The following is a 23,159-nucleotide window of genomic DNA, read 5'->3' as shown; positions in this document are numbered from 1 at the left end:
TGAAATTACTTCAAGAAGTTCAGGTGGAACCTAATGATATTCAAAGGAGGATAAACCAGACCATCCATCTGTAGTAGACCAGAGAGGGAGTATATCAGAGATCCCAAGTGTTGTAGGAGAAGCTTAAGAAGATATTTGATAAACGAACCAAGGCATAAGATTTCTACCTTGGAGACAAAGTTTTAAGATGGGATTCCAGGAGAGAGGATAAGGGAAAACATGGGAAGTTTGACTTCCTATTCAAAGGACCTTTTATTATCTATGCCTTACAAGGAAACAATACTTATTATCTAAAAAGCTTGGATGGCATAGAAATAGAAGAAGGGCCAGCTAATGGTCAGATGTTGAAACATTACTTTGATCCTACTTTTTAATTAATCCTGATTTTAACATGTACATACTATATCCTTGGTAATGTCACAGTTTTGATTGGATAGTAACTTGCTAGAGTTGAAACCCGAAGAGAAGGCCCTAAGCTTTAGAAATGTCACTGTCATACATATAATAAAGCAACAAGCAGAAGAAGATTTCATAGTTAATTCAAAATCATTCAGAGGCCATCTGACCTACTGTTATTAACTTTCCACTAGGAAAAGCCATCCCCAAGTGGAGCCAATGTTATGCTCCTATACCAATACGTGTCATATTTCATGATTGATTTGATGGGCTATGTAATATGTTCATAACTTTACTTGTTGCAAAGGTTTTCCATATTGTCAAAAAATCAAAAAAATTGAAAAAATGTAAAGAGGGTATACCCAAAAAGAAAAATCAAAGGGTGAAAAGAATAAAATGGTCAACAAGTGAAAGAAAATGAATCCCACCAAAAGAAAGACCAAGGAAAGTGTGCAAGTCTAAATGCCACTACTTTTTACTCTTATGTAATAAACAAATTGTGTGCAACTTGTAACTTATGCCACAATTGATGAACAGTCAAACAGCTTAAGCTTGACTGGTTCAAATTTTCAATTTTATGTTTTAGAAATAGAGAATAAAAATATGACTAAATTGTTTAATCTTGGTAGATAAGTAGATAGGTAGAGTGAATAAAAGGAGCTCAACAGTTTAATCTGAGCCGTTGGATGTAATAAGGTTAGACTTAGATAGATTTCTACATGTAAAAGAAAAGAAAGTGTGATAAGGGTTTTCCAGTCCAAGTGCACCCTAATAAAGGAGAAAAAATGTCAGGTTAAAGTAGGTAGGGTAGGTAGATGATGTTGCAGAATTACATGTGATGGATAATGTCTCTAATTGTGTTAATTTTCACTTTCATCACAAATGCAAGGCAAACATTCCACTGGAAGCATTTCAAGCAAGACAAGGTCAAATAATTAACTCCCCTTCTTATTTTTCCTTAAAGATTTTACTAATTCCCCCTAAGTACTAAGGTCTTTGAAAATTAGAGGGGCTCAGAGCATTTCTCTGACTTTTGGAGGGATCATACCCTCGGCCCAATAATTTAAAAGCCTAAATACTTAAAAACATCATTCATTCACTCTCATAAGTCTTTTCCTAAGTAAAATCCCATTTTACTTAGGAAAAATATACAATATCATATAAAAACCCTTTTTTTCCACTTAAGCCTAAGTTAAATACACAATCCTAATGTTTTTCTTAGCAATTTTACATTTTGTGTCATATTAACTATTAACTTATGTATTATATAAATCCCACACTATTTAGCCCTTTCCCGTATTATTTAACTATATATTAAAATCCCCAAATTGTTATATACCCCACCCCCAGTTGAATACAACCATAATTAGAGTTTAAAATAGGATTAATGAATTAATCCGTAATTCATTAACATCCTAATTCTCCCGCTGCAAAAAATGGGATTAATTAACCCTCATGGTTAATTAAGAACCCTTCCCAACCAATCATATCACTCCCGATACAATTAAATAATTTTTAATTGGGTCAGGCCCGCTCACGTTAAACCCCGCCGTATCACGCCTCCCATCAGCCATCCAATCACACCTCCATCATCCAACGACCATTAACGATATCGCGCGCCACTTTGTGACCGTGCGTTAGCGCGTGATTGCAAAGTGGTTTCTGCACAGTACCCTGCCACGCGTCGCAAAGTCTGTGGAATCGCTGGCTCCCAGCCAAAACCCGCCCATCTCCAAAAGCAGTGTGATACCATACCACTTACCACCCTCCGCATGCGACAAAACATCCTTTCCCGCTTACGTCACCTGCCTGAATAATAATACTCCCGCCACCTTTGAATTTGTGAATAAAACCAACAAAGTGTTGTTTTCATTATTCTATACTGCAACCCGTGCTCCCATCCAAACAAAGTTCAAGTCAATTGTCCAAGCTTTCCAATCGCCACCTTGCTGAGAAAATTGCAGTCGACGCAGCTAGAACCTGTTAGCCACTGTCAGCACCTATTATTACTCTGTTCATTCTTCAAATACAGGTATTTATCCAATTTCTGCCGAAACCCTACAATTTTGGTTTTACAGTATAAAATCCATAAAGAAAAGCAGAATTCATGGCAAATTCAATCTTTGTTTTACCAATATAAGTTCCCAGATCAGTTAATTCACCCATTTTCCACCAAAAACCCAAATTCCTTTCTGAATCCACAAGAACTAGAAATGGAAACCCCTATGGCTTTGTCTGTTGCACCCATGAATGCCCCTCATAAAGACTTAGACTATTTGCCTCTTGCAGGTAAAGACTTTCAGATAAGGGACTTATCCATTGACATAAACCACCTGAAAGTATTTTTCCAAGCTAGAGACCAGTACCTAAATGGTTCAAATATCCTGGGACTGTGGGAATCCAACCTTCCCAGGTATTTTCTCCCCTTATTCCATATTTTCCCTGATTTGATTCATTAATGCCAGGAAAACTATGACTCTAACCTCAGAGCTGTTATGTCCCCAAGTCAAACAGTCCTTTTCCCCATAGCAGCTGCATCCATTAATGAAATGTTGCAATTTTCCCCTGAACAAGCTCTCACTCCTCTTTCTATAGGATATTTACTTGAGAAATCTACCCAATTGTCTCAGTCAGAACTGATTCGCATTTGTCAGATTTTCACGGAGCCTAAACATCAGCCTAAAGGCCCACCTTCCTATCTACAAAACTTCTTCACAGATATAGGAAGACTCACTGTTGATATGATATCCTTAATCATGGGATTCAATTCTGGTGAGTATGTTGATGATGTAACCCTAGAGTTGTTGTCAATTTTTACTCTTATACACCCCCCTGCTGTTAAGTATGATTATGCCTCCTATATTGCCAATAAAATTCATAACCAATTCCTGAGACTGGACAATGAAGGAGTCTTTAATTACACCACTTTCATTTATCATCTTATGTTGTATTATCAGTTAGAGAAATTACCTTTCCCTATGAGGAAACTTGACAATAAAGGAAATCCAAGGTCTATTATCTTTTGGAGTCCCTTCTTCCATGCATCTCATGAATCCCCTTACTCATACAATGAGTTCATTGACCAATTTGTTCATCCTACAACCACTTTATCGACAGGGGTTTCCCCTTCTAGAATCAGTGGTGACATCAAGAGAATCCTACAGCACTCCAAGCAATACAAAATAGGTGATTGGTACCTATACAAGAACCATACAGAGATCCGGATATATGGATGTGAGCTCTACCCTTTCAAGTTACCCAAATACGTTCCAATGAGACTGTTTGCATTGGAGTATTTCAGACAAATGATACATATAGACATGGTTCATTTTTGCAAAGCCAAAAAGAAGTCTCAACTCAGAATAAAAAATCAGTTAGGCTCCTTTGTCTTCAATGATAGAGAACCATGGAGAGAAGCAAAAATAATTGTAGAAAATCATCTTAAGTTGCACAAGATTTTTGGTTGGAGGCCATATGAACCTAATAGTTTCATCTGTGATAGGAGAATGAAAAACAGGTTGTCACCATACATTAACCATAGGATTCCAGAGATTGAAAAAATTGCAAATATGGATGAATGGAGGGAAGGGACCCTTGTAGAACATGATACTAAACAGGTCAATATTGAGAATATTATGAGAGATCTTGAGAAAATGCTTGACTTGGATTCTTTTGGGCAGGTATCATTTAAGTTATCTCAAAGATCAGGAATTGGTGCCTCCATTGCTGGAACCTCTCATCCAACTTCACAAGAAACAAGGACACTAGCCACAGGAACATTAAAGGAAAATGAAATAGAGACCAGATTTCAAACCACAGAACAGTCTAAAATGTCTAAGTAGCCTGAAGCTCCAAAAGAATAGGCTCAAATACATACTCCTCCCACTTAGATCAATATGGGAGAGCCTCTAGTTATGTAAACTCCTCTAAATGAGGAAGGAAACAAAAAGAGAGATAGGGAAACAACTATCCCTGCCAGTAAACCTTCAAGACAGCCTTGAACAAAAAGACAAAGACTAAATCCCCTTTCAGAGGTGGAATTTGCTGAATAAATTACAGGTAGTCAGAGGGAAGAAAGAGTAGAGAGCCAACAGAGTTTTCCAGTAGGAGGAACATCCACTAACTCACAGAGACAGGAGCTAGAAAGATAGAAAAGTGCAAAGGTATCTTCTTTTAGGCCACCAGGGACTAATGCCTCAGATATCAAGAAGACATTTACAGAAATAAAGGCCAGGAATGATCCATTAAGGCTTCAAGTTTATAAACAATATTTGAAGATGGCTCCTACAAATCAACAGAGATTGATGTTAGCCTATGACATCAAAGAAGGAAAGATGATAATGAGCTATTTCAAGCCAAAGGTGTAGCAGCCTAAATCAGTAGCAGATTATCTAAGAACAAATTTTGAAGTCATGGAAAAGGATATTCATCGTTTGGATCAGATTGAATTGGATAAACAAACTAGAGAAATGATTTATTCAACCTTGACTGGTAAGGAAATGATGGCCCAAAGGTTGCAAAATTATTTGGATAACACTACTGCCCAACTACACTTAGAAAAGGCTTCCTCCCAGGCCAAAAATAACAGAATAAAGTCTTTGGAAGAAATAATTATTGGATTGGGCCATGATCCCAAAGATGTTAAGGCCACAAAAGCCTTGATTAAAAAGAAGGATGAAGATATTGCTGCTCTAAGGAAACAACTAAAGATGCCACCTTCTAGGCATCCACAGACTTCTGAGATTATGAAGCAAAAATCTGAAGAAGAGATGATGGATTTGCTCTTAAAAGTTAATGAATGACTAAATGAGACTGAACAAGAACTTGAGAAAGCATTGAAGGACAAGCAGGGAGAGTCAACCTCTCAGCCTCCCAATGTGATACTGGTAGTCTCAACTACAGTCCTATCAACTCTTGGAGCATCATTGGCACCAAATATTCCAGCAGTTACAGCTGAGGTGGTTAAAACAACAACAGGAACATCAGGAGTAGCACAGGGCAGCATTGCTAATTTAAGCACAGAGGAGCTAATAAAATCAATGGAGGACCTAAAAATACAAGTTTCAGAGCTGAATAAGGTAAAAGAGCAGTATGCCAACTTAGAGCAAAGGTATGATCTCTAAAAAATAAATGCTGCAGGAAAGACAAGAGAGATTAAAGTGTTAGAAAAAAAAGTGAAATCATTGGAAAAAGATCTTACTTTCGACAAACCTCTAACAGAAATCAAGAAAATTCTTTGGGCCGACATCACTCAATCAATAAATGATGCTTGGCCATCAATTCAAATATTTTTTGAGCAAATTGATTTATTGAAACTGGCTCAAGAAGAAATTCAAAAGACAAGGGCAGAATTAGGAAATATGCCTGAGGAAGCCAATAGGCTCATACAGTTTTTGAATACTAGGAATAACTACCAGCTTGAAGAGGTAGGCATTCAATATAGAACAGGGACAATTTTGGAAATCAAAATGGTTTTTACTAAAAGAACTCTAATCCAAAACTTAGAAAGAAGGTGCCATGACATACAGGAAGAAATTAATGCCTTCATGAATAAATTTGATATTTTACAGAGTAAAGCGTTGCCAAGTCCTTTAGTTATTCATGATAAACTAATGAGTCATAAAGACTATGTGGAGAAATTGAATAAGTATGCAGGCAACCAAGCAGGTTCGTGAACAAGTGCATCAACAATAAAAGCAATGCCTACAGGTAGAGTTATCTATGACAGTCCAGAGAACTTGTTCTCTGTTGAGCATGACATGAAGCGCTTGTTCACAATTCAGCCTACATTCTTTCAGGTACACAGGAACTAATGAGAGCCTGAGAAAACTTCAGAAAAACAGATTTCCAGAAGAAAAATGGTGGGAAGACATATTAGAAATTTTGTAAGATTATCCTTGGTAAAATGTAAATTTTGGTTATTTACTGTAGTAAGTAATGGTAAAGAAGATGAACAGAGATCAAACAGGTCGAAGTGTATCAGAACAGGTAAAGAGTATCAGTGAAAAGAGGGCAGCCAACAAAGAGTTACCAAAGAAGATAGTTACAAGCCAAATCATAGGGCCTACCTCCAACACACTCACAAGAATAGGAACAACACAACATCTGTTTACCTTTTCTCCTATCTTCGAGATCATTTGTCTCTATTTTCTTGTAACTTATTCATAGTCACCCTAGAATATATCTCGCTCTGTTATGACATATTTTTTGTAAAATTTTTGTATAAATACTCCCTCAATTGGAGTATTGAGGGTGGATTCTTAGACATTACTGTAATACTAATTATTTTGGAATAAAGTGTTGTTGGACCAACTTTTGTATGGCTTTCTGGATAAAGAATTGATGCAAAGGACTTTTCACAGATTTCTTGAGTCAGACGCTGGATCAATAAGTCCTCTACACCTTATGTTTTAATGTTTTCCTTGTTTATATCATCTGTGTTTCATATCTGAATGATAAATGAAAAAAAGTAATTCGGAAAGTGCTTGATTGCAATCTATTTTCAATCGTTATTATTCTCAATGTTTCCTTCTGAACTAGCATAAACAATGAAATCTTAATTGCTCCCATTTTTTAGATTATTCACTTTGATTATTTAGTAAAGAATACTTAACTGCTCTTTATTAGTAATCATTCAAGTTCCATCTTTCGAATAGGTTGAAGGATTCTTAACTGCGCTTTACCCATTTTGAGTTCATTCCATCTATTTTAAGCCTATATTTGTTCCCTATTTGATTACCTTGTCCTGTGAAACCATCCATTGTTAACAAACCAAATCCAGTTAAGCCATCTTCTTTGACTCCATTAGCCCAATGGCCTAAAATCCTTAGTCCTACCCCTCTGCTATTGAATTTCACCACCCAAACTCAATCAAAACTCCTAAACTCCACATCTAGCCTAATATCTTTCAAAACCAATCTAAATCATAAAGAGAGAGCCCTCTCTAGGTACAGATTGGCTAGATTCTGTACCTAAAAGTTGGTTTGTGGTTACCTCAGACCCCTTTCATCTTCCTAACAAATTCAAGGAAAATCTGAGTGATAATAGAGTGGACCTTGCATAGTTCAAAAGTTAGGAAGACATGCGTCGTGGACCGGGAGGGAACTGCGACTCACAAGGAAGATTGACAGATATAAAATGGATTAGGTCATTTTGGATCTAGGATCAAATACCAACGTACTACCTAAACATACTTGGGAATGCATGGGTAAGCCTAATCTACAATGGTCCCCTATCCAACTGCAGATGGCAAACTAGCAAAAGTTGTTGCCCATAGGAACGTTGGAAGGAGTAACAGTCGACCTTGATGGCGCAAGTACTCAGACGGACTTTAATGTTATTGAACTCATGGAGGAAAGAACACCCTATTCTATGTTGTTAGGAATAGATTGGGCCACCGACATGAATAGAGTTATCAATTTAAAGGAGTGAACAATTATGTTTGAAACAAAGTCACTCCGCATAGTTATTCCGCTAGATTCGGTTGAAGAACCGTGATACGTTGAACCTGTGTGTGACAAAGAAAGCGATGGCGATGTAGGTTGTAGCTATAGAGTGTCTGCACAAAGGTGAGAAAGGGGTAGGACAATGGAGAATAGATGAATCTTACAAGGCTATGAAGAATCTTGCCCTTCTGAGTCAGAAGACGCTCGCGGTGGTGCAACAGGTGGAATGGGGTAACTATGCTACGTTGTAACATGGTAACTAAATATCTAAACTATGTGAGGATCCTAGATCGCGAAATGCAGACGTATGATGGGCTGACGATAATAGATGAATTCTTGACTAACTTTGAAGTTGCAGTACTAGAGCATCAACAGTTTGATGCGTTGAGGTGGGCATTGCGCACGACGCCTGTGTGATGGTGGAGAACAGATGAAGGAACTTTCGATGATTTGCATGCCTGCAGGCGTATGATGAAGATCAGATTTGGAAAGACAGAAGTTCTCCTAATGGAGAAATACGATGGACGTGATGATCCGTGCATGCATCTGACCAGATGGATTAAAGCCTACGGAGAAGAACCTCAGCCAGAATGGGTACACTTATTTTATCACACCCTGGACGTCATTCCCAGAAACTGGTATATGGAAGTGGAGCTCCGGCACGACACAAGTGAGTGGGATGTCTTACGCAAACAGCTTTTGTCAACCTTCCTCTTTGAAGATCAATGGATGGATCTTGTGGATGAAGCATTACAGTTGGTAAAGGCCGCCATTTTCAAGATGCCACTAGAACCAAAAGAAACGGTGTAGCCTAATCGGTTGTGAGAACTGAGTCAGGCTCTCGAATGTTATCATGTCTAGTTAGAAGATGATGAAGACGATTTGCGAAATTTTAATATTTTGGAATCAAAATGGAGCCGTGAGGTGCGCAGAATCGCAATCGAAGATCTAGATATTGCAGCGCCATTGAAAATGAGACAAGTCAATATTGGAACAAAAGACCAGCCAAAGTATGCAACACTTGGGGACTATTGGGATGACGCCACAATAGAGAAGGCTGTCAAATTGCTTCGCAAATATCATGATTTATTCCCAACAAAGATCATGGAGCTAAAAGGGATCCTAGGAGACCTGGGAGTGATGAAGATAATGTTGAAGCTCGACGCGAAACCGATTAAGCAGTGACCCTACCGATTGAACCCAAAATATAAAGAAAAAGTCCAAGAAGAACTAGAAAAGATGATGGCAGCCGGAATCATTGAACTAGACGAGGAGCCCGATTGGGTAAGTCCGATGGTTGTGTAGGAGAAGAAACAGAAGGGTGAGATTCGTAACTGCATGGATCCCCAGAAGCTCAATGATGCTTGCGTAAATGATCCATTCCCAACTCCTTTTACAGAGGAGGTACTGGAAAATGTGGGGGGGCAGGAAGCCTACTCCTTCACGAATGGGTTCTCAGGATACCACCAGATCAAGATCACACCAGAAGACAGGAGCAAAATGACGTTCGCCATTGAATGGGGTTGCTTTCAGTACATAGTGATACCTTTTGGACTGAAGAATGTGCCGGAGATATTTTCATGAATAGTGGTAGCAACATTCAAAGAATTTGTACACAAGTTATTAGAAGCCTATCTTGATGATTGGACCGTGTTTTGACTAGTTAAAAAACACGTAGCGAGCTTACGATTGATGTTGGATACTTGCCATCGACACTAGATTGCGCTTAACTTAAAGAAGTGTACTTTCCTTGTCCCATTTGGGAACCTGCTGGGCCATGTGGTTTGTAAGCAAGGCCTGATGATGGATCCAACAAAGATCACTGTCATCCTCAATCTACAAGTGCCGCGAAGTGTCAAGAAATTGCGTGCCACAGTAGGACACACGGGCTACTATCGCAAGTTCATCAAAAGCTATGCCCAGATTATAGCACCCATGGAACAATTGCTGAAGAAGGATGCTAAGTATTGTTGGAATGAGGAATGCCACAAAAGTCTAGAGATGCTCAAGGAAAAGATGGCATCAGCTCCTATATTGGTCTTTCCAAAATGGGATGTTGAGCTTCACATACATGTCTACACGTCGTGTATCGCGATGGGGGTGGTACTTATGCAACCAAGAGCGGAGGGGATTGATCACCCGATTGTGTTTGCAAGTCGTGGGTTGTCAAAAGCTGAGAAGAACTACTCTACTACCGAGCGCAAGGTATTAGCAATGGTATACACGCTTAAAACATTCTACCACTATCTGCTTGGAGGCCACTTCAAGATGTATACTAATCACTCAGAGTTAAGATACCTAGTGAACAAGCTTGTGTTGGGGGGGCACATTTGTAGATGGTTATTATTATTCCAGGAATATGACTTTGAGGTCGTCATAAAGCCGGGATGTCTAAACATAGGCCCAGATCACATGTCCCGAATTGAGACTAATGAAGAACCCACAAATCTAGATGACAGACTCCCGGATGCACAACTATATGTGGTGCATGTAGCGGATGGTCATTTTAAGGATGTAATCCATTTCTTAACTACAAGAACCGTGCTGCAGGGATATTCCATTTAGCAGAATAAGAAATTGGTAATACGCACAGCAGACTTCACCGTGATTATAGGCCACCTCTACAAAATGGGCAATGATGAAATATTGCGTAGGTATGTCCTAGAATTCGAGTGAGGTCAGATCCTGGTCGAAGCACATGGGGGGTTGCTGGTAGACATTATGTAGGTCATGCCATAGCCCAAAAGATTCTTCACACAGGATTATGGTGGCCCACTCTGCACCAGGATTCCAAAGCATACTGCCAAGCCGATGACATATGCCAGTGAATGGGGAAACCATCACAGAGAGATGAAATGACACTCCAGCCACAAATAATGCTACGACCATTTGAAAAGTGGGAAATCAACTTTGTAGGACCTATCGAGCCACGAGGAAAGATAGGCATGGACTATATCATCATCGTGATAGAATATTTGACCCAATGGGCAGAGGCACAACCAGTCAAGGATTGTATGGCTGCAACAACTGTAAAATTTCTCTCTGAAAACATACTGAAAAGGTTTGGATGTCCCAAAATTCTCATGAGTGATCGGGGTATGCATTTCCTGAATGAAACAATTAGTGCACTCACTGAGGAATTCCGAATATATCACCAACAAAGTACACCATATCACCCGCAAGCGAATGGGACAGTTGAGGCATTCAACAAAATCTTGGAAACTGCATTGACCAAGGTCTGTAATGTGCAACAAAATGACTGAGACTTTTGCATCCCTGCTATGCTATGGGCATACCGCACCATGTGCAAGAAGTTAACGGGCCAGACACTGTTTCGGTTGGTCTATGGCAAGGAGGCTGTCATGCCTATGGAATACATTGTGCCTAGTCTATGGATCGTGACAGTCACAGGTATGGCAGACCACGCAGCTTTGGAGGAAAGGCTTGCACAGCTAGCCGAACTGGAAGAAGAACAGTTTTTGGCTGGATTCCATCAGCAAGTACAAAAGAAGCACGAGAAAGTGTGGCATGATCGCCATATTAAGGTGCACACCTTCAAGGAGAATGATCTAGTGTTGCTATACGACAATAAGTTCGAGAAATTCCCTGGCAAACTCTGAATGCATTAGTTAGGGCCCTATATCATCAACGAAGTTACCAATGGGGGCATGGTTCAGCTTGCCAAACTCAATGGGGACCTCTTTTAGGGCTGAGTGAATGGAAGTTGCCTGAAGCTCTACATAGGTGGCCAGGCTGCCTGACTAACCATTCGAGGGACAGTCTCACCGCTCCAGCCAGTTGAAAGAGAGCGCAGGACGGTAAAGTAGTCTAGGGGAAAGAGGCACAAGGATCGGGCTATGCACCATTTTGGCTCGCGGTTACGTGAGAAAAAGTGCACCGATGCATTGATACGAAGAAAGGTGACCATTCCTGTCATTGTTCATGACAAGATGTTTGAATTATGGAAAAAGGGAGTGGGTGGAGGGAAATTAAGAGAGGAAGTACGAGTCAGATATGAAACACGCCGCCACATATTTTACACAAGGTCACTAGAACAAGTGGGAACCAATGAATTTCAAATTCGAATTGCTTATAAATTCCCAAGGGGCATCCATCAGGCGACTTACACTTCAGGGGATGACTTGAGAAGTCGTGATATGGAGTTGTTTATTCTCTTTGAACAAGAAGTAATCCCAAAAGTAGTGATATGGTCAATGAAGTAGTAGGGCTCTCTGATGCGTAAGGTGTTGACAGCTATGGGTGTTCCGTAGAAGACAACACCCATAGTAGGGGATGTATCGGAAAAAGGGAGACACAAAGTAGAATTGGTCTGGAGTCCATCACCCCGCTCAGGGGCGGGTCAGCCAAACACAACATAGAGGTGAAAGGATGGACGAACAAAGACCATGGATAGACACAAAGTTTCTAAGTCACCTTTGAAATACATTGAGAATTGGGATCTCACAGACAACAATACAGGTCTTGCAAAATTGCAACACAAACTACAACAGATAGTACGATGAGCAGATATGAAGGTTGAAATTGGCTGCAGTGATACAAGGAGGTCCCAGATGAGGCTCGCTCACTAGAGCTAAAATCCTAGCATAGGGTTTTCTGTGTTGATCGAGTAGAGTAGAATGAGCACTATCGGTCACAAGGATGGGTCGCAACAACGTAGTAGGAGACGAACGAAGCATCAGAGGAGACAACGAAGAAGTAGTAAAATAATGAGTTTCACTCCGAGGCAAGTGAACCACAAAGCCACCACAGTGTGTCTCGCCACACCAACGAGTGACTCGGGACGAGTCACGATGATTGTGTTGGGGGACTGTTGGGTAGCGAAAGCCCTGCGCAGTAGTCATGGGGCACGAAGCTCACAATTTTGGGTAAAGATTCTGCGAGAAGCGTGGAACGTGAGGTGTAGTAGGTCAAAGTCAAAGGGTAGTCCACCCAAAAATAATGTAAAGAAATGTAAGTTGAGTCGGCCCACCCATGGATCACGGTCCATGGAAAGGTATAAATAGAGTGAGGCTCTATGGGTAGAGGTAGCTAAGTTTTGGGTTATGATCTTGATGTAATGGGTTTTTGAGAAGAGCAATCGGTAAGCATCTGTAAGTCCAAGTTGAGAGTGTGGGTAGTGGGTAGAGGCTCTGCAACTGTGTGTGCAGAGGCCTTGAAGAGTCTACAACTGTGTGTATGGACCGCTACAGCTGAGTGCACAGGGCAGTTCTAGATGTATTGGTGAAGAAGGGAAATAAAGATAAGTTTCTTTGATATAATTCTGTGTTAATCTGAAGTATCGCAGATCTAGCTTTTGAATGCTTAATATTATTGTTTGATCTATGTGCATCTGCTTACATTTTGAGTATATGTGAATCTGTGGTTAATCTAAGTATGTAAACTGAGTAAAGATAATTAATGTTTGCTTACAGACCTTTCTAAGTATTACTTCATCACATAAAGTAAATCTGTAAATAGCGCGCTAATAACTAGTGAAGAGTGTTCTGGGTTTGGATCTACGCAGAACAGACCAGCGCGACGCTGTGAAATGGTGTGTGACCCTCCAAATCACATCTAGACACCCCAAGGGTGTGGAAACCTGGTTCCAGCACCCTCCCCTACTACCTTGGGTGAGACCTCAGTCTGTACTCCACAGATTATTGCCGAAAGGGTCGGTAGCTGTGGGATTTGCTTGGCTAAATAATTCTTCTGAACCTAGGTCAGGACCATATAAGCCAACAATGATATCACTTGTAGGCTTCAACATAGTACTCAGTATCATCATACAAAGGACCACCCAAAAAAAGACCATCTAATCTTGTCGAAGTTTGAAGAAGCAAGTCACCCTTTTTCAGAAGACCATTGCTACTATCATTTTGAGAAATTATTTTAATGTCAACACCTGGAATTGCTGGTAGTGCTAACCTTAAATGTACTTTCCTAGGCACCCCATAAAAGATGGAATAGCAGGTTGGAACCCATCAGTTTTAACAGCAACATGCCGACTTCTTGGATAAAACAAGACCTTTTCAAAACTATTTTATCACTAGAATTAATTTTGTCTCTTAGAACAAAGACCATTTCATCTTCAAGATTGGCCCAGTTAGTGTACTAATATACAACAATGTTGCTTAGTCCATTAGCGCTTGAAACAAGTTTGACATTATTGATCATATCTATAAATGCATCCTCATTTTTGCCATATGTCTATAATAATGCTTCGAGACAACTCATTTGCTTTGGGATAAGAACTTGAATCAACTTGTATTTCACCACTCAGTGGATATTTTTCACCATTCAAATATATAGGCTTACGGTTCAATACATTGAATTATAATGAAGACATTCCAAGGAAAATGCACGAGTTCAAGAAATGAAGCATGTGAACATGAGAAGCTTCTAAGCAGATTTTCTACCATCCTTTCTCAATCAACAAATTTATCGGTTCTTTGTTTGGTTGTACGATGTAAGAAGCCACAGGATTAGTAGACATAATACACAATCGATAGCCTTTTTTGATAGACACTATCTCTGAATGATCAGAAACAGCCACATTGACATCAATAACCAATTCTCTCCCAACACCAGTCATCATCCCAATCTAACAAATCATATGAAGGTCCATATTTTACCTCAAGACGCAATGCACTAGGTAGGACTTTCTCAAATATGAAGTCACTTCTCTCATTTGTTAAACTTAAAGAGTTAAGCTTCTCTCAACCTAGAGTTCAACAACCAGAGATGTAAGTGATATAGAAACTGAGTCACATCCTTCCTTACACATCACCTATCCACAGATATCAACAAGGGCCTTTATAAATTCAATGCCAAACATTGGTCTAGTTACTATCACATCAATATGTGATGGTGAAAATTGAAGACCAGAATCATGTTCTGCTATTGTGGTCAGTGGGGATATTCGATGTTAACATGGTTGAACCTCGAAGCAGAAGTTTCCCATATCATCAATCCTCTTTAGTTGAGGCTTAACATTATTTAGCCAATGTGTCAAGCCAAATTGATACTTTCCATAATATCCATTTGTCACTAATTTTATGGAACCACAAATATTATAATGTGTTTCTTCTAAATTTTGGATTGAAGCCATGTTTGGCAAAACCATGAAATTCTCCAAACTGCTAAACTCTAAGTGATCCTTCTCAGCCTTGACTGTGTAGCGTGTTGGTGTTGCATGATCAAGTTTGTAATATCCCTAGACATATGTTGTAGCTCTTTCTCATCCATCAACTAATATCTTAACACCTTCAAAATGAACTCCTTCAGAAGTCACCACAAGTCCTCCAACTGAGAAACCTATGACCTGAAATGGCTTAGATATATCAACACGACTATGCTCAACAAGAACCTCTATAGATGGAAGTTAAACATCAAATATTGTATTCTCACCCTTGTAGAATGGCAACAACCTTTATTTTCCACATGGAATAAAATTAAAAGCAAATTTCCCATATGCATCGGATATTGCATGACAAAGCACTTGATTTGGCCAAGGAGCTTCTTTGAGGGCACTTCACCTCATGGACATCATCTGAATAAAGGTACACATGAGCACCTAAAATAGGGTTACCTTGAGAAACAACTAATTTATCCATATCATAACTTGGGACATAAAAAATGTTATCTACTACCAGATTTCCAAAGCACAACTCCATCTCTGGAGAGTCTCTTTGGACAATTGTTAAGAGAACATGAGAATCACATATTTGAAAGAGAATATTATAGAAAATATACTCTATAAACCTCAATCATTGTACCTCATGTGTAGCGCCATCCTAGCTAGGATCGACAATAGGTATGACCTTTTAACTTCTTGCTCTATTTAACAATTGGCTAACAGAGCCCGCTTTTTCCACTTCTTCACGTTTGATTTCATGGAGGGCTAGTGTGTCCTCTGGAAACTCATCCTTAAGGAATCTCCAAACTTATTCTGTGTATAAAACGAAGGCAAAGAGAAAAATATCATGGCTTTTACTTCTTTTGTTTAAATGTAGTGGAATTTGATATGACGTGATATTTGTATATTGCTCGAGCATTGACGAAGTTTACGTATTCATGATGGGAGGCAAAGAGAAAAATATCATGGCTTTTACTTCTTTTGTTTAAATGTAGTGGAATTTGATATGACGTGATATTTGTATATTGCTCGAGCATTGATGAAGTTTACGTATTCATGATGGGAAGCAACCAGCCCATATTTCCTTGGAGTAATATTTTTAGACATTTAACTTCCTCCCTGCGACGTAAACACATCATTAATGACATCATTGTTGCTGGAAATGAGTTCAACGTTCACATTGGCATGACCTCCATTCATATCTAGACAATTTTATACTCCAACAACCCCAATCACTCTCCCCATCACTCTCCCAGAAATAGTGAACCCATTTGAAGTGAAAATTGATGTCTTCATGGCCATTGCAACCATTGTGGTCCACTAATACATATTCACCCATTTAAGATATATTCACCAAGTTAGTGAATATGAATAATCTTAACATCAAATCCGAAACTGTCTCATTCATCTTCACATCAAATACAAAATTGTCTCATTCATCTTCAAAGAGCTTTTGAAACAATTTTTTAGAATTGTATCGAATCTGCACAAATATATTAAAAAAATTATTAATGTACGCTTCTTAATTACCAATCAAAATGTTTAAAACAATACAACACCAATAAATTTATATTTCATCTCCATTGCACATAAATCACCTTCCTTCGTAGAATGCATATGGCTCGTAGATCTTTTCTAGGTGCTTCAATTGCTATAACATATATTTTGTAGATGATCTTGATAACCTCGCTATCTGCAATATGGATATCAGTTTACAATGATTCATTTTATGTATTTTTTTTATAATTATAGTGAATCAATAATTCTTTAGGTTAAATAACGAATCTACTCATTAAAAAAATATTATATGCAGAAAATATATGCAAAGTAAAATTTACATAAGTAAATTTTTAAATTTTCAAATTCCACTCATTTTCATCCAAATTTCCAGTAAGAAACACAAAGTATTGTTACAACTTATGTTGTTTGGTGAACTAACCACTGTGTCCAGAGCCTGCCCATAATTCTCCATAGTATTAACGTAGGTCAATTGCTTCAACAATTTTACTGGGTTTCCTTTGCGATCAATGTAGGGATTACATTTAAAATGTTCAAATATTATTTTTTTAAATTCTTGATTTGTTATGGGCCATGGAAGAAGCAACTTGATAAAATTTTATGCCATGCTTTCCTGCGTGTTTGGCCATGGTTGCTAAAGTTGCATTCGCAGCCATGTGTGTTTGGCCATGGCTACTAAAGTTGCATTCGCAACCATGTCTGCCGATATTTGCAATTTGAACTCAACCAAAAAAAATAACACATTTAGAAGAAAAAGGATAATGGTTTTTGGGTCGAAGTTTTGAAGACATATATGGAAGATCTGATCTCCCAAGAGAAATAAATAATGTAGAGAAGCTCCAGAAAAATCAAATAAATATGATTTAAATAATTAGAAAATGTCAAATCTAAGTTTGGAACCATCCACTGTCATCTTCCAAATATAGATGAAAAACATAATCTAATAAAAAATATAATAATATGGAAATACTCCAGAAAATCTAAAACTAATTATGAAATGCTTTTTCACACTTTGTTAAAAGTTACTCACAAAATCTATCATAGTATCTGGATCAACCAAGAAGCAAGATAGTTGACCTTTTCCATAGTGCATCCATTGATCTGTCGGCAACGATTGGAACTACGAGACATGTAACCAACATTTGAAGCACCCACCATTTCTCCATTACAAGGAACTTCGAATCTAAAAATCTACTATTTCTACTATTTTTTTTCTAGGTTTCAGCTACTCACTACATCTCTCTTTCTCTAGTTCCCAACTAGTTGTTGCTGATATAATTTGAAATCACTCTGATGGTTGAGATGTTCGTTTTCAGGAGCACCAAACACATGGATCCACTGGAAATCCAGCCGCACGATCTAGATCAGTTTTATCCTCCCAAATATTTGGATAAATGTTACCCTGGTAGAAACAATGCCAAATGTAAAACAATGTATTTACATTGCCAATTATCAAGGCAAGATGATCTACAACCCCTACTATTTAGGGAAAAATCACCCAAAACCCCATATTTATGGCAGTTTAAATTATTAAATTATCAAGTTTTTTGTAATTCAAAGTTTAAATAAAATTATTACAAATCTATTTACTCTCTTTGAAAATAGAAAGCAACTTTTCATTAAAATAATATTATTTTAAATTTCAATTAATTGAAATTTATTTTATTTTAATTAATATAAAATTGTTTTTGGTTATTTATATGTATTTTTCAAAGTTATTTGTAATTTCAAATTAAAAATAAAATAACTATTGCCCCCATGGTAGATCTCACTTAAAAACATAAACATGTAAACTTAAATGTAAATGTAAACATAAACTTAAAGGTAAATTTAACATTGTTAATCTAATGTCAGCCCTATTTAAAAATCAATCTAATTTTTATTATGTATAAACACAACATAAATTTAAAATATAAAGAGGTTTAAGAATAGTAAAAAAAAAAGAGCTATGGTAAATAAATAAAAATATAAATAAACTAGAAGTATGGTAAATAAATAAATAAGACTTCTTTTTTATATTTACTCCAAAGGTATGGTAAATAATTTTTTTTTAAATAAACTAGAGGTATGGTAAATAAATAAAACCTCTTTTTATCTTTACTTCATTAACCTCTTTATATTTATGAAAACCCAAAAAATAGGTTTTATTTAGGCGGATCCCGCCGGACACATAATTATTAATACCATGGGCCAACTACCATAACATAATTACTAGTACCATGGGCCAATTACCATATTTATAAAAGAGGTATGATAAATAAATAAATATAAAAGAGGTATAAAGATGTATGGTAAATAAATAAAAACATATCAAATAAGATTAGAAATCAACATCTAATTATATACCAAGCCTATGGGCCAAATACCATTGTAAATAAAAGAAATATGATAAATAAATATAAATATAAATAAAAAGGAGGTATGGTAAATAAATAAAACCTCTTTTTATATTTGCTCCATAAACCTCTTTACACTTACTAACACTCAAAAAATAGGTTTTATTTAGGTGAAGCCTATGGGCAAAATACCATGGGCCAAATTATTATTAATACCATGCAAAAAAATACTATTAACCATAATATTAATATTAAAATATTATTATTATTAGTATTATTATTATGAAATCTAATATTCATATTAATATATCATAATATTGCTATTATTAAATATAATAACTTTGTTTTAATCCAACATTATTATTTTTATATTATAATATATATATTAATATATCATGATATATATTAACTCTATATATATGGGAGGTAAGAACAAAGACATAAAGTTATAGAGGTGGAGAGATAGGGGGAGTGACAAGGGAGAGATGGAGATAAACTGACAGAGAGGGGAGAGGAGGAATAAAAAGAGAGAGAGGTAGAGAAGGGTAAATGAGGGAGAGGGAGACACAAAGATGGAGGGGGAAGAGAGAGGAGAGTGGGAGGGAGATAGTGAGAGGATTGGAGGGTAGAGAGAGAGAGAGAGAGAGAGAGAGAGAGAGAGAGACGGGGGAAGAGAGATAAAAGTAGGAGAAAAAGGGCGAGAGAGGAAGGATGAGAGAGAGGAGGAGAGAGGGAGGGATAGAGATATGGAGTTGGAGGGGGAGAGAGGGAGGTACTAACAAGGGAGAGATGGAGAGAAAGAGTGTTTGTTTAGGGGTGAGATAAAGAAATAAATAAGGAAAGATAGAGAGAAGGAGGGAGAGAATGAGACAAAAGGAGAGAGGGAGGGAAATAGTAACATATGTAGAGAGCGAGCGAGAGAGAGAGAGAGAGAGAGATAGAGAGGAAGAACGAGAGATAATACTTGAGAGAGAGAAGGAGAGTGATGGGGTAAGAGAGAAGATTCTAGAGAGAGAGAGAGAGAGATGGGGGAAGAGACAGGGAGGTAGAAGAAAAGGGAAAAGAGGAAGTATGAGAGAGAAGATTTGAGAGAGAGGGGAAGAGAGGGAGGGAGAGAGGAGGAAAAGGGATGGATATGGAGATGGAGTCGGAGGGGGAGAGAGGGAGGGAAGAAGAAATACATAGAGAGTAAGAAGTGGAGAGAGAGAGGGAGTAGCAATGGAGAGATGGAGAGTGAATGTGTATGTTTGGGGTTGAGATAAATACAAAGAAGGATATATGGAGAGAATGGGGGAGAGAAGGAGAGAGGGAGGGATATAGTAACATAGTTAGAGGCTAAAGAGTAAGAGAGAGAGAGAAATAGAGGAAGGAAGAGAGAGAGGATGTGAGAGAGTGGAGTGAGGGAGGGAAAGAGAGATGGAGTTGGAGGGGGAGAGAGAGAGGTAGGAAGAAAGAAATATAGAGAGAAAGGTGGAGAGAGAGAGAGGGAGTGATAAAGAGGATAGAGAGAGAGGGAGAGAGGAAAGAAGTAGGGAAGAGAGATAGAAATGCAGGAGAGGGAGAGAAGGGGAAAAGAGAGAGAGAGAGGAGGAGGAGGGAGGGATAGGTATATAGATTGAATAAATACAGTGTATGTTTTGGCGGTGATATAGAGAGGCAAATGGAGATAGAGATATAGATGGAAAGTGAAGAGAGGAAAGAAGAGAGAGATGGAGAGAGGGAGGGAGGGACAAAGAGATTGATAGATATGAAGTGAAATAGCATGTGTGTTTGGGGCGTTGAGATAGAGTGGAAAACAAGGAGAAATGGAGGGAGATATAGATATATATGGTGGGGGGAGGGGGAAGAGGGAAGAATATTTCTTTCACTAGATACATTGATTTCACCGTAGACAATGATTTCTAATCCAATTTGATTTCTTGCACTAGACGCATTGATTTTAGTGTAGATGTTGATTTCTAATGATATTTGATTGCTTTCACTAGATGCATTAATTTCAATGTAGATGATTTCTAATCCTATATGATTTCTTGCACTAAATGCATTGATTTCAATGTAGATGGTGATTTCTATTCCTATTTTATTGCTTGCACTAGATGCATTGATTTCAATGTAGATGTTGATTTCTAATAATGGTTGATTGCTGACACTGGATGCATTGATTTCAGTGTAGATGGTGATTTCTAATCTTATTTGATTGCTCGCACTAAATGCATTGATTTCAATGTAGATGGTGATTTCTAATCTTATTTGATTGCTTGCACTAGATGCATTGATTTCAATGTAGATGTTGCTTTATAATCCTATTTGCTTACTTGCACTAGGTGCATTAATTTCAGTGTAGATATTGGTTTATAATCCAATTTTATTATGTGCACTAGATGAATTGATTTGAGTGGAAATGTTGATTTATAATCTTATTTGATTGTTTTCATTAGATGCAGTGATTTTAGTGTAAATGTTGTTTTCCAATCTTATTTAATTGCTTGAATTAGATTCATTAATTTAAGTGTAAATGTTGATTTATGTTTTGATGTAATTGTATGTATGATGGTACATTAATTTTAAAGTGATTGGATTAACATTGTGCATTGATTTTAGTGTAAGAAGAAAAAATTATTGACAATGTAAGTTGACTTTTGTGTTATAATAATTCAACCTACTAATATTATACAGAAGGAGAGAAAAGGAATGATGTTAAATACAATAGATTGAGCTAAATATTTAAATGGTTTATGGTTTAACCTGTCCTTTTCATATAATCGATATGAAAATATGACAATTAATATGAAGAGATGAAAAAAGTAAAACTGGTGACAATAAGAATAATATAAGAAAATAGTTTTAGATTAACTACAATGAAGACTATTTGTAATTGATTATATTCTTATTATTCGCATTTTCTATCATTCAACACTATTACATTGTCCCTTTTACATTCAAAATTTATATTTCATCATTTCCCATCATTAAAGTTATTATCATCACAACAAACTGAGGCAACTAAGCAAATTTAAAATTAAAATATACAGATTAATCTGAGACATATTATCATATTTAAAATGATTATATTAATATTAGATGAATTTATGTATTATTGATAAAATTAATCATATGTTTGTTAGATTTTCTTTCGCCGCACATGACTGAAACCAACCTAGATCCATCTTAACTCTGGATCTATCAAGCACCGAGAGGGATCAAATCTCTCGAGGTACAAACCTTTCCTCAAGTTTTGCACTCAAAAAAGAGGTTTTCACCTCAAGAGATGTGATCCCTCTCATCGCTTGATAGATCCAAAGTTAAGATGGAACTAGGCTGGCTTTATTTTAAAATTGAGGAAATTACGAATATTTTTGAAAGTAACTTTTTATTAAAATAATAATTCTTTACTTTCAATTACATAAATTGATATAGAACTAGCTTGGAACTTTCTTAATTTTAGATCTTAATTTTGGATTTACCAAGGGGAGAGGAGGTCAAATCTCTTTTCACTTTAAAAAAGGTTTGTATATGAATAGATTTTATGCCTCTAACAATTGGTAAATTAGGGGTAATATGATTGAATTATTAATTATAATTATAATTATTAATTTTATATTTCACTTTACTTATTTTTATTTTTATAATTTACCCCAACTTTATTTGGCTTAACATTTTTCACATTAAATTTTATTTTATGGAGTTTCCTCAAATTATATGTTAAAATTGATTTTCAAATTAAATAAATTGGCTATATTTTTAATATTAAAAGTTATTTTTAATTTTTCCCATGATGTAGATTAGTTGATGATAGAATGGCTTTTTAAGGCATTTCTTATGATGATATTGGTTTAAACTTCGATTAGCTCAGTGTGCCATGTGTGAGGCAATGTGGGTACACTTGGAGGTGATTGTGGTAGTGCATAGAATTGATCCTTAAGTATAAACATGCTATAGTTGTCTATTCTCTCATATACAAAAAATAACAACAACAATAATAATAATATTATCTTTTTAATTTTATTGAATTAATTATTTATCAAAATTAGATTTTACTAAAAGCACATGATTTTATTCAAAGTATTTTAGGTGATGGAAATAAAGGAAACTAATTTTCTTGTAAGCATTTTCTATCTCCACTCAAACACTCTCATAGAAAAAAAAAAAAAAAAATCTTGACCCCACCCATCAAGCAAGCCACCCAATGTCAGCTTGGTGGCCTTCTCTCACTCTTTAGACTACAAGAAGGATATCCTTATCTTGGGGGGAAACCTTAAATATCGAGCTAAGCTAGGTCATTGAGTAATGAAAGGAAGTTCCTTAACAAAGACTAGTGATTTGACACTA

Source organism: Pinus tabuliformis, chromosome 4_2 (assembly GCF_031772625.1).
Source record: "Pinus tabuliformis cultivar Carrire ecotype Pingquan chromosome 4_2, CPIR1, whole genome shotgun sequence".
Classification (NCBI taxonomy): Eukaryota; Viridiplantae; Streptophyta; class Pinopsida; order Pinales; family Pinaceae; genus Pinus; species Pinus tabuliformis.
Note: the sequence above shows the minus strand (reverse complement) of the source record.